We start from the raw sequence: 14,948 nt of genomic DNA on the forward strand, positions 1-14,948 counted from the left end.
AAAGCACAGCAGGTCAGGCAGCAGTCGAGGAACAGGAGAGTCAACATTTCAGGGACAAGACCCTCATCCCTTACCCAGCACCACCCTTTTGATTCACCCTGTTTCTGAACTCAACTCCTCTTGCAATGACAGCTAATGGGCCATTTGCCTTTATAATTGCTGGCTATACCTGCTATTATGTTTTCTCTGACTGCTAAACAAGGACACCTGGATTCCCTTGTACATCCACACTTCCCAATATGTCACCATCTAAATAACTATCCGCCTCTCTGTTTATCACACTAAGGTGTACAACAGTAAATGTAGGAAATGCAATCTCAGCTTATCAACCTCATCCTGTAAGATGTATGTGCACTGATTCCCAATGCTTAAACTTAAAAGCTGAACCCCAGGCAGCAAGAACCAGACACAAAGGAACAAATACGCAGAATATGTGCAAAGGTTCACAATGTTTTGTAGCTTTGTCGAACTGTAGCAATTTAAATAAATTCAGTGGCACAGTTTAATTAAGAGCAGGATGATTTTTAAACATGTACATTCAAAATTTTGGATTATATCTCATTTTGATTAAAATCCTGCTTTTGAAATCTCATTTTAGCCCATAATTTCGATGTGATTGTAAGAGTGGTTACAAATCCCAAACAGGCAACTGCTGATGCAAAAATCCTTCCATAGTATCTGGCTCATTAATGGAGCCACTTTTACAGACAATCCTGCATTATAATGATTGACAGGACCCTCTCCAGTGCATTGTAAATCTCATGTCTCTTCAGCTGTGAGTGGATATTACAAAATTATTTCATCCGTAGGTTTCAATGTAATGTTTTTCAGTGCATTTGTTGGTTTTTTTCCTTTGAAGTGACATCAATTTTATTGAAATTTACATTTTTTTACTGATTTCTCTAAATCCATAAACTCTACGAAATTTAATCACAAGACTGTCACAATATTTTGATAAAGGCAAGAGGAAGTAATGAAAATAAAGCATGGGTTTTCAAAGGATTGGGTCAGTGGAAAATATGATCACAGTGGTCAGTCGATATGTGGATAAGTTGCTTTCACCAAAACAACACTGAGTTAATGTTTCAGTTGAGTGCGGAGATGGAGAAGTTTATAAATCCAATGGGTTTTGAGCAAGTGAAAAGGAGGCTGGGGAAAGAACTTAAAGGGAATATCTGTGGTAGGGTGATGGCAGGGAAGGTAGGTAAATAGGTCTATTACACCTCCTGCACTCATGTGGAAATCTGTCATGGGAAAGCAAGGCAAGGAATGGACCAGAATATTTCATGGACAGAACTGTAAGAAGGAGATGGCTAAGGTGCATTAGTCAGAGGGAAATGGGTCTGGGTGGGTTGCACTTTGGAGGGTCGATGTGGACTGGTTGGTTTGAAGAGCCTGTTTCCACACTGTAAGGAATCTAATCCAAGGTCTGTTTGGTAATAGCACAATGCTGCAGATAGCAGAATCGGAAGAGGACACCACCTTCCACACCTGCCGTTTCAAGATGAGAATCAAAGATGCCACCAAGTTGACATGGCCCTCCACCATGACCTTTTTATATCACACACTCCTTCTCTCACCCTTTGCCTTCCCTCCCAGAACCACTAGAGACTTCCTCTTGTCCTCCCGTTCCACCTCACCAACCTCCTTATTCAACTGACCACCGTCTGCTGACGAAAGACTGCTAGCCAGCCATTTACACTTCATCTAGACATATCCTTTGTTTCTTGACTTCAACTATTAGCCCCCCCTTTGGCTTTTTGATGATGAAATCATTCCTTGGTTCTGACGAAATGTCACATTAACTCTGCTTCTCTCCACACACTTGTTGCCTGAGCTGCCAAGTATTTCCAGTGTTTCATTTCCATCATCTGCAGCTTTTGGCTTTTATCAATGAAAAGGATAGAGACTGATGAGGAGAGTTCATTTCTTTGCACACATCGAATTGTTAGGAAATGGAACATAAAATTGGAAACAGGGACAAAAACAGAATCCAGAATAGAAAAGTGAAACTGCATAAACATGGCAAAGAAAATGAAACATTTTAAATAACAATGCTCAGTGGGCCAGATTATGTAGAGAGATACACCATAAATTTGATAGAAAAAAGTCAAACTGTAATTTCAGCGTCAAAACCTGAAATTGCTGGAAAAGCTCAGTAGTTCTGGCAGCAGCTGCGGACAAAAATCAGAGTTAATATTTTGGGTCCAGTGACCCTTCCTCAGAACATGAGGAAGGGTCACTGGACCTGAAACCTTAACTGATTGCTCTCCACAGATGCTGCCTGACCTACTGAGCTTTTCCAGAAATTTCTGTTCTTCTTTCTGAATTACAGCATCTGCAGTTTTTTTGTCAGTTTTTACAATTTCAGAGTCTGGACTTTGTCCATTATCTGGTGAACTTTGTAATATTCTTCACACAACACCAGGTTATAGTCCAACAGGTTTAATTGGAAGCACACAAGCTTTCGGAGTGACGCTCCTTCATCAGGTGATAGTGACTATCACCTGATGAAGGAGCGTCGCTCCGAAAGCTAGTGTGCTTCCAATTAAACCTATTGGACTATAACCTGGTGTTGTGTGATTTTTAACTTTGTACACCCCAGTCCAACACCAGCATCTCCAAATCATGGTCAGTATTCTTCAAAGCTTTTGGATCAGAGTAGGTATAGGAATATGCTGTGAGGTGTCCGGAGTTAAGGTGTCAGGAGTTAAGATTGTCCAGGCCTCAGGGCAACAGGGGTTTGAGGGTCAAAGGTTTGTGAACCCACAGGCCTCTCCCCCAGTTTCAGCTCTCATGCCAATCCCATTCATGCCCTGAGTTTAAATTGGATTTATGCGTGGCCAGCGAAGGTGTGATTTTCTTCCCCCTATTGGCTTGGCTCAATAGCTGTCAGGATGGTGTGACATAAAACTGAAACATGCAAATGCAAGTGAGCATCTGTCCAGCCACAGACGCTCAACATGCTGCAGCTGTAATCCTCACTGGCTGCATTCACAATACTTTCTTTGTTGCCCTTAAAGTACTGATTATTTTGTTACAACAGCAGCACAATTAGAGCTTTAATTACATAACAACATGACAAGCAAATAATCAAAACGACCCATGTTTCCAAACCTCAAAAGATGTGTTGTGAAGATTACCTTTCAGCCAGGGACAAATGAACATTGCTTTTTAAAATTAGTGCAAGCAAACACCTCCTTTGTGACTTTAATCTCACCTGATAACTGTACAAATTTACGTGGCGCTGTAGAGTTAACGCATCATTACAGCACCGACTGAGACCATTCGGTCCATTAAGTTGATGCCAGCTCACTATGGAAAAATTTCAAAGGTTCCCATTCCTTATCTCTATCTCTAAAAACTGGCAAGTTTAGTTCCCTCGAGCAGGCAGACCTTATGAAAACATATAATATTATGAAGGGAAGAGACATGATACGAGGAGGGAGGACTGTTTTAAATGAACTTAGAATGAGTTTTAATGCCACGTGCATTCAAATGAGTGCAATGAAAGGTTTGCAGTGTCGCTGATTATAGCGCCGTCTTAAGACACAGGATACCTTGGTACGGATACTTGTATTTGTTACAGAATTGACAGAATAATACATAAAAGTCCAGCATAAGAATAAAAAGTTCTTAATACGTACTTGAATTACAGGCCCTTCACCCCAATCCATGCCAGTGCCAAACCCTCAAACCGTACCAGGCCAAACCTCCAGGTCATGCTGGGCTTCAAAACTCAAGGCTACGTCTCCCTCACTGCAGAGCAGTCTCCAGTCCAGGCCTCGCAGCCACATCCCATACCCCCCAACCACCTCACCTTCCCCCCACTCCCCTCCCCCCCCCCCCCCCCCCCCCCCCACCCCCCAACTGCGGTCTCCAGTCTGGGACGTATCTCCCTCACTGCGGTCTCCAGTCTGGGACTTGTCTCCCCCACGGTGGTCTCCAGTCGGGGACTCATCTCCCTCACTGTGGTCTCCAGTCTGGGACGTGTCTCCTTCACTGCAGTCTCCAGTCTGGGACTTGTCTCCCCCACGGTGGTCTCCAGTCTGGGACTTGTCTCCCTCACCGCGGTCTGCAGTCTGGGACTTGTCTTCCCCACGGTGGTCTCCAGTCTGGGCTTTGTCTCCCCCATGGTGGTCTCCGTCTGGTTTTCCCCTTCCTCCAATGACCTCCCAATACAGGACTTGCCTCCTTCCATTGAGCCCCCCGGTCCGCGACCCAACTCCTAGGGGTCATTTCGGACTGAATTGAGGAGGAACGTCTTCAGTCAAAGGGTTGTGCATCTGTGGAACTCCCTGCCCAGTGACGCTGATGAGGCTACTTCATTGAATAGTTTCAAGACAAAGATAGATTTTTTGAACAGTAAAGGAATTAAGGGTTACGGTGTGTGGCTTGGTAAGTGGAGCTGAGTCCACGAAAAGATCAGCCATGATCTTACTGAATGGCGGAGCAACTCGATGGTTCAGACGGCTTACTCCTGCTCCTAGTTCTTATGTTATGCAAATCCAATTTTCTTCTAAAATTATTGTTTCTACCAGTGTAATGGGTAGTGAGTTATTACTACCTGCATACACTTGAATTTAAAGAAATACCACACTATCTGCAACAGATACGCATTGTTCTAAGGTTATCAACAGTGGAAAGGTAAATCAACTGTGGTTAATGTAAGAAATTAAAGACTGTATTAGATCGAAGGAAGTGGCTTATGAGGTTGTCAGAAAAAGGGGTAAGCCTAAGGACTGGAGCAATTTTGAGGAGGACCAGGGTACTGATTAAGAAAGTGAAAATGTAACATGAATTCAAATGAACAAAGATCATAAATGTGGTCTGTAAAAGCTTCTTTAAGGAAGTGAAAAGGAAATGATTAGCTTCAGCAAATTATGCTCATTGCAGATGGCTACAGGAGAGTTTATGGCGGAGAGCAGGGTTATGATGGAGAAACCCCCGAAACAGTTACTTTGTGTCTGGTTTCATGGAAGAAAATACAGAATATCTCCCAGACATACGAAGCTGAGAAGTAAATGTAATTATTGTTTGTAAGGAGATAGTACTTGGCAAGTTAATTCAATTGAAGTCTCCGAATCAGGAAGGCTTCACAAAAAATATTGAAAGAGATGATTAGAGAAAAAGTGGATGCATTGTGACTACCTTCCAAAATTCTACAGATTCTGGAAAAGTTCCTGTGGACTACAAAGTTGAAAATGTAATTCCAAGATTTAAGAAAGAGGGAAGAGGGAGATTGGAGAACTCTGGACCTGTCAGTTTGATGTCAGAAATTAAAACAGCAAACAATCTATTATCAAGAATATAATAACTGGGAAATTAGAAAAGAACGGCAGAATAGGGCAGAGTCACCATGGATTTGTGAAAGGGAAATCATATTTGACAAACTTGAAGTTTCTGAAGATATTCCTTGCAGTATTGATGAAGGAGAACCAGTCAATGATGTGCATTTGGCATTTCAGAAGGGTTTTGAAGGAGACTAGAGTATAAAATGGAAGCAAATGAGATTGGAGTAAGTATACTTGTATGGAACTGACAGAAAACAGAAAATAGGAACAGGAGGACAGGCTGTTGCTTGTGGGGTATTGCAAAAGTCAGTGTTGGGACCGTAGCTATTCACATTTTACACCAATGATTTGAATGTGGGGACCAATTGTAACATTTTTTAATTTACCGATGACACCAAAATGAGCAGGAATGTATGTTGTGAGTATGATGCAAGAAGGATTCAAGACATCTTAGATATGTGCTGGAACATACTAGAATGTAGAATGTAGAAAAAAAAGCAGAAAGGTGGGAAATTTCCTCAATGGTGAGAGGTTGAGAAATGTTCGTGTTCAAAGGGACCTGGGTGTCCTTGTTAATAAGTCACATTCAGGTGCAGAAAGCATTTAGGAAGACAAATGGTATGCTTGCTTTGGTTGCAAGGGAGCCGGGTACAGAAGTGAAAGCATCTTGCTGCAGTTGTCTTGAGTCATGGTGAAACCTCACCTGGAGTATCATGAACAGGTTTGGTCACCTTACCTAAAGGAGGATATACTTGAGAAAAGGGGAGTGCGATGACGGTTCTCCGCTAAATCACAGGCATGGCAGTATTGCCTTATGAGGACAGATTGAGGAAATTAGGCTTGTATTCCTAGAGCTTTAAAGAATGAGGGGTGGCCTCAATGAAACCTAGAAAATCTTAACAGGGCTTGGCAGAAGTAGATATAGATGTTCTTCCCGGCCAGTGAGTCTAAATCCAGAGGATATAATCTCAGGCTAAGGAGTAGACCCTTTTAAACTGAAATAGAGAGGAATTTCTTTACTCAGAGGGTAGTTAATCTTTATGTGGAGATGCCAGTGTTGGACTGGGGTGGACAAAACCAGACGTCACACAACTTCACCTGATGCAGGAGCAGCGCTCTAACAACTTGTGATTATAAACAAACCTGTTGGGCTATAGCCTGGTGTCACGTTACTTCTGACTTAGTTAATCTTTGGAATTCTCTACCACAGCGGGTTGTGGAAGCTCAATCATTGAAAAAGATCAAAACAGAGACTGATAGATTTCTAGCTATTAATGACATCAAGGGATATCGAGATAGTACTGGAAAGGGGAGATGAGGTAGATGAGGTAGGGTGGATGCTAGGAAATTGTTTCCGTTAGGCGAAGAGACTAGGACCCGTGGACACAGCCTGAGAATTAGAGGGGGTAAATTCAGAACAGAAATGCAGAGACAATTCTTCAGTCAGAGAGTGGTGGGCCTGTGGAATTCATTGCCACAGAGTGCAGCGGAGGCCAGGTCGCTAAATGTCTTCAAGGCAGAGATTGATAAATTCTTGATGTCACAAGGAATTACGGGCTACGGGGAGAATGCTGGTAAGTGGAGTTGAAATGCCCATCAGCCATGATTGAATGGCGGAGTGGACTCGATGGGCTGAATAGCCTTACTTCCACTCCTATGTCTTATGGTCTTATGATCAGCCTTAAACTAACTGAATGATGGGGCCGGCTTGACTGACTGAATAGTTTACACCTGTTTCTACTTTCCTAACAGGAAGAGTTTACTTTGACAAACTTATCTAAACCTGTCATAATTCATCAAAGTCATTCATATTTCTGAACACCTCCATTAAATCACCATGCCTTACTCCAAGAACAAATTCTGATTCTCTAACCTAACTTCATTGTGAAAATCCCTCATTCCTGTAAACATTCTCTGGTCAATCTGCTCTACATCATCTCTAACAGGTACTAGGTCAGATTTTGTGAGGTGCTCTCCGGCCATATTTATGCAATATGAACCGGGACCTGGTTCCACGACAACGCAAAGCTATTCCTACAAATTGGATCTCACTCTGATGTCAAGTTTTACCTAGTGACCAGACTTGCAATGATGAAACAACTCAACAATAACATTTCAGTTTTGAAAAGCTCTTGCACTTGGTAATTGCTCAGACCAGAGCACATCAACACAAAGAAAATATTCTCCGAATTGGGGGCAGATCATTTGCTGTCATGATAGGTTTAGAGGCAAGAAGGGTATTAATTAGATGGAGTTATGGTGTACCTGAAGCCTACTTCTTCCACACCTCCAGCAGAGATGGGTTTGAGTGGGATGCTCTTCAGGGGATCAGTGTGTACTCAATGGGCCGAATGGCTTGCCTCCACCCTGTAGGGATGCTATGATCCTGTGGCTGGGTCGCTCCTTGACCGTAGCATTCTAGTGCCTATCAATACAGCAGCCATGATCAAATGGTGAAGCAGAATCGATGGGCTGAATATCCTAATTCTGCTCCTATATCCTATAAGCAGTGGCCACAGCCTTCGTTATTTGTGTTGCTGAACATAGCAGTAGCCTGTGATTGGCTAGCAGCTATTGGTAGGTGGGATCTCTCATCTAGTTAAGGGACAGATTCCTGAACTGCCACCCCATCTTAGATATCCCTGCTTGCACTCTGTAATCTACAGCCCTGGTGGCAATAATACTTTTGGTTTACTCACAGAATGTGGGCATCACTGGCTGAGCCAGCATTTATTGCTATCCCTAATTGCCAAGAGGGTAATTAGGAGCTAACCACATTGCTATGGGTCTAGTATCACTGCGAGGCCAGATTTCCTTCCCCAAACCACATGAGTTAGAGTGCTGATGGGTTTTCTTTCAACAATTGTCACTGTTAGACCATTAATTCCACATTTTTATTGAATTCAAATTCCACCTTCTGCAGGAATTGAACTGAGTACCTAGAACATTAGCTGGGTATCTGGATTAATAGTCTAGAGATAATACCACTTGGCTGTCAGCTCCCCTATGTGAGTTGGAATAACAGCAGCTGTATTTCCACTGGAGCCCTCAGACAGAGAGTGGCTGTTGCTGGTGTTGCAACGCAAATGGGCACATTGATCAAACACTGTGTCAGGGTGGGTCCGGCCAATATACTGATGAAATTAGCTATCATTTTCACAATAGAGAGAATGCCCAACAAGTCTGGAATTGGCTATACCCCTCTGGCAAGAACTTTAATGAAAGAAGCATTTCATCATGTGCATCCATGAGCAGCTCACTCCAGCCTAGCACACTGAAACCCGCATTTGAGTCTTCCACAGCCAAACCTATACATGGCCTCACCCTCCAGCATATTGGCAGCAGGACAATTATGCCTATGGCTCCCAAATATAGACGCCCTTTCCATGCTGTCTTTCAAGACAGACACAGAATGAATAATTGAACGTGTGGCTGTGAATGTGAAATCAAGTGACTGTGTGTCTTCATCATCACTGTTGTCTTGGTCTTCCCCCACCATCTGGCCAGGTTACAGTTCAGGGGTATCTGAAATGAAAGCAGTACAGGTGTAAGGCTGTAGTGTGAGGAGAGGGGAGTGTAGGTAGAGTATGCATAAACCACCCTCAGCTTCCAGTTAGGAAAGAGTGAGGGGGCATAGGATGAAAGGAGGATTTCATGTGAGGATATTATCATCGCCAATGGATTCAGCCATGCCATTGATCATAGTCTCAGGAATGGCTCTTACTTTAATCAAGTTAGAACAAGTAGCTGGAAATCTCGCCTTCAGTTGGACCCATGCCTCCACCCCTGGTTCAGTAAGAGAATTGAAGTCATGACATGGTTGAATAGTTGTCAGTATGTGAAAGTTGTGAAATGCGGGTGGGAAGCCTGCATTAGTGCTAAGTATGTGAAGCCACAACAGTCAGTTATGAGTTTTGATTAGAGAATGGTATTAGATAAGTGATGGGGGAAAGGAGAATAGATGTGTTGATCTGAACAGGAGCTGAGGTTATTGGTGGAGCTGGTGGGATATGGAACAGGGAGTTCCATTCACCAATTTAAACCACTTCTAAGCATTTTAAACATTTTTGCAAAACTATATCCTTGAGGGATTTGTGGGGAGCCAATGGCCTAGTGCCATTATTGCTGGACTGTTAATCGAGAGTCCCAGATAATGTTCTGGGGACCTGGGTTCAAATCCTGTCATGGTAGATGGTGGAATTTGAATCCAATAAATATCTGGAATTAAGAATCCCATTATTGGGAAAACTCATCTGGCTCACTAATGTCATTTAGGAAAGGAAATCTGTCATCCTTACCTGATCTGGCCTACATGTGACTCTAGACTCACAGTAATGTGGTTGACTCTCAACTGCCCTCTGGGCAATTAGGGATGGGCAATAACTGCTGGCCTAGCCAGTGACACCCTCATCCCGTGAATGAATATAAGAGAAAAAACTCTTCTAGTATTGAATTCCATGGTGATCTGCTCCCCCTGTCTTCTTGTCATGCGCCTTTATGGACCATGAGTTCGTGCCTATGGGATAGCTCTCTACAAGCAGTCACTTAGAGTAAAGAACCTGAAGGACGCTGAAATGAGAGACATGCTGTTGAAGCTTTTCATCTTTCATCAGGACAAATGCAGGAATTTCAAAGGGAACTATAATTTACACAGCAGGAGGAAAAGGGTGATGATTAATTGGTGAGTGGACTCTGATTGATTGAGCCATTGTAATGAGGAATGCCAATAGGAATGGTTCTGCTCCCAAGCTTTACTTAAATTCAAAACAGCCAAGTTGACTCTGAATGGCTGAGCCATTCCCATGAATAATACACCCAGGGATAGTTGTCCCCTATGCATTTGTCTATTTTAAAAAGATAAAGTGGCCTGAATACAGGCATATCCTTTATGCATGAAGAAACCTGTGTCTGAATATAGGCAGCTTCCAGCAAGTTTAGGTAAGCCATACCATTAGCCTGACTGATAATCTTAAACTGGCAGGTTAGCGCATTCAGGTTTGTTCAGTTAGTGCTGTCTATTGCTGGATCCCATCTCATGTTGGACATTATGTTGAGAAGTGTGCAAACACAGACTGGTTGGCATCTCATCTCCTCTGTGTATCTTCCATCAAGATGTCCAGAACGATGTTAGAAAAATGTCAGCGCCCATTCACTCCCATGGTCAGCCACTGGTCTCGACTCACAGCAGCGCTCCCAACGTTGCCAACATCTCCAGGAGCCACAATTTTCCTTTACATTAGGAGGTGTTCACTAGCTTTACGCAGCTCGCATGTCCTTACCAGCAAACACCCAGTTACAGCTGTCTGCCTATAGCAGTTGGGCAGGTGATAGGAAGACAGTATGTTGTGTAGTCTGCAATGACATTGAACAGTCATGGGATAGTCACACATCATGACTGCCATACCCCTTTTCAGGGGTTATCCCAATTAGCCCCCAATGACCATGGAGTTAGAATCACTTATACGTCAGTGTCTCTTCATTCAGCAGAGGTTTAAGTCCATTATTTGAAATAAGTTAGCATCTTTTGAGGGGTTCTGGGGCTTAAATATAAGATTCCTTCTGGTTCGGTGTTTGGCTACTCAAATTGGGAAATCACTTGGGAAAAAAGACAAAAGGTGTATCACAATGAGCACCATGCTGAAAAATCCAGGATTTCAGTGGGTTTTGAAAAGTTGAAAATTTACAGAAATAATGACCGGATTTAATAATAAGAAATAGCATGATGGGATGGAACAGATGTCAGCATTATTCTAAAGTAGAACATGTGAAATATGAAATGTGAGTTAGACTGGTGTTGACCTGGTGGTTAACCCTGTCCATTTTTCACACACATCATTGATTATCTGGACTCAATGCTGTTGTAATGATGCTGCAGAAGATAAGTGCTTTCCAAAATGGTGAAGTACGAAAATGGGTTCAAAGCTCATGCCAGGAGCTGTGCTTCAGCAATTGCCACTGGCAAAGTCTAGTGAAGCTGCTCTAAGCATAGCATTTAGATCCAGGAGAGATGATCCAATTGAGTGATGCAAAACTCACGAGTCTCAACTCAATCAGTGCAGGAAGAGGGTTTCCTCATACTGAGGATCAAGACTTGGGCAACACAGGGTCAGGCCACTTAGGACTGTGATAAGGAAAACTTCTTTATTCAGAGGGTGGTGAACCTTTGGAATTGTCTAAACCAGAGTTCTGTGAAAGTTCACTCGTTCATTATATTCAAGATAGGAATCAATAGATTCCTAGATATTAACGATATTAAGTGATTTGATGGAAAAATGGCACAAATTAATTGGGAGAGAAGACTCAAAGAAGGGCTGAATTTCCAACCTCTGTATCTATTTCCTATGTGCTGGATATTCTAGGAGTCCAAAAGGTTAGCTTCATGAGAAACTAATCCTATTTAAAATAAAAATGGGAAGACATTTTTCCTTTAATTTATATAGTACAACATGAACTCAGAACTCATGTAATTTTATGAAAGGAAAGGTTACCATTTCCATAGCACCTCCACAACATCTCAAAGTGTTTTAAAACCTCCAAAGTGCTGTGCTGTGGGAAACACAATAGCTAATTTGCTCACAGAAAGCTCCAACACATAGCAGCAACCTGTTGGTCTGTTTTAAGTATTGGAGGATTAATACTGGTCAGGATGTAGAATGAACACAGCTCTTTGGGTAGTACCAAAGAGTGTTCCTCTTTGGGTAGTACCAAAGGCTCTTTTACCTCCACCCAAGGGAGCAGGACAAGATTGGACTTTAACATTCTTTTCACAAGATGACATCTCCAGCAGAGTACCAACCCCTCAAGGACTTCCACACAGCGTTTGAGCTAAGTGTCTGGTGTGGGATTTCAGCCTACAGTGTTTTGAAAGAAGAGGGTGTGATACCCACTCACCCATCCCCAGCAGAACAAAGGCACCACTAGGAGGTGGCATGATGTCTCAGTGGTTAGCACTGCTGCCTCACTGTGCCAGGGACCCAGGTTCAATTCCAGCCTTGGGTATCTGTGTGGATTTTACACATTCTCTCCATGTTTGTGTGGGTATCCTCTGAGTGCTCCAATTTCCTCCTACAGTCCAAGGTTGTGCAGGTTTGGTCAATGAGCCATGCTAAAGAGTCCAGTTATGTGCAGGCTAGGTGGATTAGCCATACAAAATGCAGAGTTACAGGGATAGGGTGGGTCTGGGTGGGGTGCTCTTCAGACGGTCAGTGTGGACTCAATGGGCTGAGTGTAGGGTTCTATGAGGACAATCTCTCTTTACGCAGAGTGTTAGTATCTGGAACACCATTGCCTGAGAATTGGACACTCACCTAAAGAGAAAACAGTTCCAAGGCCTGGGGAAGTAGGTCAGCAAATAGAATCACTGGCACATTAGGCTGAATAGGTTCTTTCTCTTCTAGATCCAGGCTATTACCCAAAGACTTACCTCAAACTTGAATAATTTATATTGTGAGCTAGCTGAAAGCTCACCTCTGCTCTATGATATACAAAGATGTACACTCTGTCAGACTGGTTTGAGTTACAACATATTCAGCTCCTTCACATGGCTCATTGCACAGGGTTTTGGTTTTGCTCTGACCCTTAACGTCTCCTGAACGTTCTGTGATTCCATTGTCTGATATATGTGTCCCTTGCTTTAGATAGATCCCCAAGAGACTGGGGAAGGAACAGTCAGAACATCTCAACGCTCTGTCATATCTTGTATTGTGAAGCCAAACACTTGGACCCAGACCTTTGTAGCTTCGGCTGCGACTCCAAACGATATTAATTGCAGTGCAGGGACTCTGCTTGCAATATGAATGTCGTGTTTGCAAATCGGTGCATTTGCGGAGAACCGTACAATCATTTCAAGAACAATGAATGCGAATCCACTCCAAAGCCAACTGCAGCAAAAGTGCAGTGCAAAATTGCATGTCAAATTTTAAAAGATCGAGCCAGATATTGGGCGTGTTTCTAGTCGGTAACCCGTCGTTTTATATCCGCGATTGCATCTCATTTATTTATTGTGACGCTACCAGGAAATATCAGTGCAAATAAAATGAACACAGTCCACATGCAGGGCAAAGTTTGCAATTTCCCTTGTGCATACCTCTCGCTTCTTGGCGGAGCGACTCCGCCCTCTTCGCCCAGCGGCTGGATGCTGAAGTGCTGTTCCCTTTTATTTTCTTGCACCGTCCAGCTTCGTAAAAATGTCGATCGCAAGCCAACCTTCAGCGATGACGAGAGAGAGAGAGAGAGGTGGGACAGGGCAGGTGAAGCTGCAACAACCCACCTCTAGACCCAGAGCGAGGAATCACTGCCCCTCAGAGATTTCTATGATTTATCCACTCCCCCCTCCTTCTTGACAGCAGTGTCTTCAACTAGACTGGAGCTCCCCTTGCTGTTCAAGCCTGGTCATAGCCACTGTAGCAAGCTGGACAGAAAGTGTAAGCAAATGGAATCAAAATTATCTCACGGAAACACTGATCATAAATAATATTTCCACAAACATCAGGGCAGCTTATACATTTTTTGTCATCTATACAAACAAGTCAAAACAAAATCAACAACTTGCATTTGTATAATGCTGTTAACCTGGTAGGACACCCTGAAGAGCTTTAGCAAGTTAAACTTGATCACCAGACCGAGAAGAAAATATTAGCACAGCTCACTATCATATTGGTCAAAGAGATAGGTTTTAATGATTAACTTAAAGAAGGAGAGAGAAAGCTGTAAGAGGGAATTCCAAAGTTTGGAGGTTCGAAGATGAAGGCGTAGCCGTCAAACATTCTGAGATTAAAATTGTAAATGATAAAGAGACTAGAACTTAAGGAGTGTTGGATGGCTGGATGGCTGGAGGAGGTGATGAAAAGAGGGAGGGTCACTTCATAGAGGGGTTTGAAAGTTTTAAAGAGGCTTTGAAGATTATTGGTGGAGGAGGGAGGCAATGTTGTTCAAACATCACAGAGAAATCAGGTGGTTGGGTCTTGGTGTGAGTCAGGATGCAGGACACAGAAGTAATCAAATCAAGGCTACCTGTGAAATGGGGTAGGATGTAAAATGTTGGCTTTGCTTCAGTTATTCAGGCAACTAAACAAGTTATTGTACATTTCAGATTAGGTCCATTTGGGGCAGTCCTGAACAACACTGTGGGTGTATGTACACTGAATCGATTGCTGCAGTGGGTCAAGAAGGCAGCTCAGCATCACCTTCTGAACAGCAGTTCAGAATGGGTAATAAATGCTGGCCCAGCTAGTAACACCCATGAACCCAAAAGTGAATTAAAAAATACTTTGCTACTCATGACATGGAGAGCTTGTTGTATCCATCCATTTAACAAGGAAATAACAACGCTGCACAGAAAAATAAAATATCTTTCCCAGCTTTTTCTATTTTGCCTAAATTTCTGTGAGTCTTCTGTTGAGGAAATAGCAGTTAAATTTTCAGAAATGCAAGAGGAAATTTAAAATTCTCTTTAGCGTTTAGCCAACTCCTATCAGTAAGTAATGCATGTAATGATGAATCTCATGTGGAAGACCCCATTCAATTGAGTTTCATTTTCTATTCGGCCAATGGTGACAGAATTATGCCATTTCATGATTGAATCTGAACTGTCATTTCCGTACAGAAAATGTTTCCACCAGTAGGAGAGACTGGGACCTGTGGGCGCAGCCTCAG

The 14,948-nt window shown here is 42.9% G+C and overlaps 1 protein-coding gene across 4 annotated transcripts in view; it reads right to left on the bottom strand.

Moving 5' to 3' along the window:
• sema4ba (sema domain, immunoglobulin domain (Ig), transmembrane domain (TM) and short cytoplasmic domain, (semaphorin) 4Ba) overlaps positions 1-13,579 on the bottom strand; it is a 476,044-nt gene extending 462,465 nt beyond the window's left edge. For all 4 annotated transcript variants that reach the window (XM_060853315.1, XM_060853318.1, XM_060853319.1 and 1 more), the window contains exon 1: positions 13,381-13,579. The gene's annotated coding sequence lies outside the window, so the exon portion shown is untranslated. The remainder of the gene's footprint in view (positions 1-13,380) is intronic.
• Positions 13,580-14,948: the final 1,369 nt, after the last annotated feature.

This window comes from Hemiscyllium ocellatum, chromosome 39 (genome assembly GCF_020745735.1).
Source record: "Hemiscyllium ocellatum isolate sHemOce1 chromosome 39, sHemOce1.pat.X.cur, whole genome shotgun sequence".
Lineage (NCBI taxonomy): Eukaryota > Metazoa > Chordata > Chondrichthyes > Orectolobiformes > Hemiscylliidae > Hemiscyllium > Hemiscyllium ocellatum.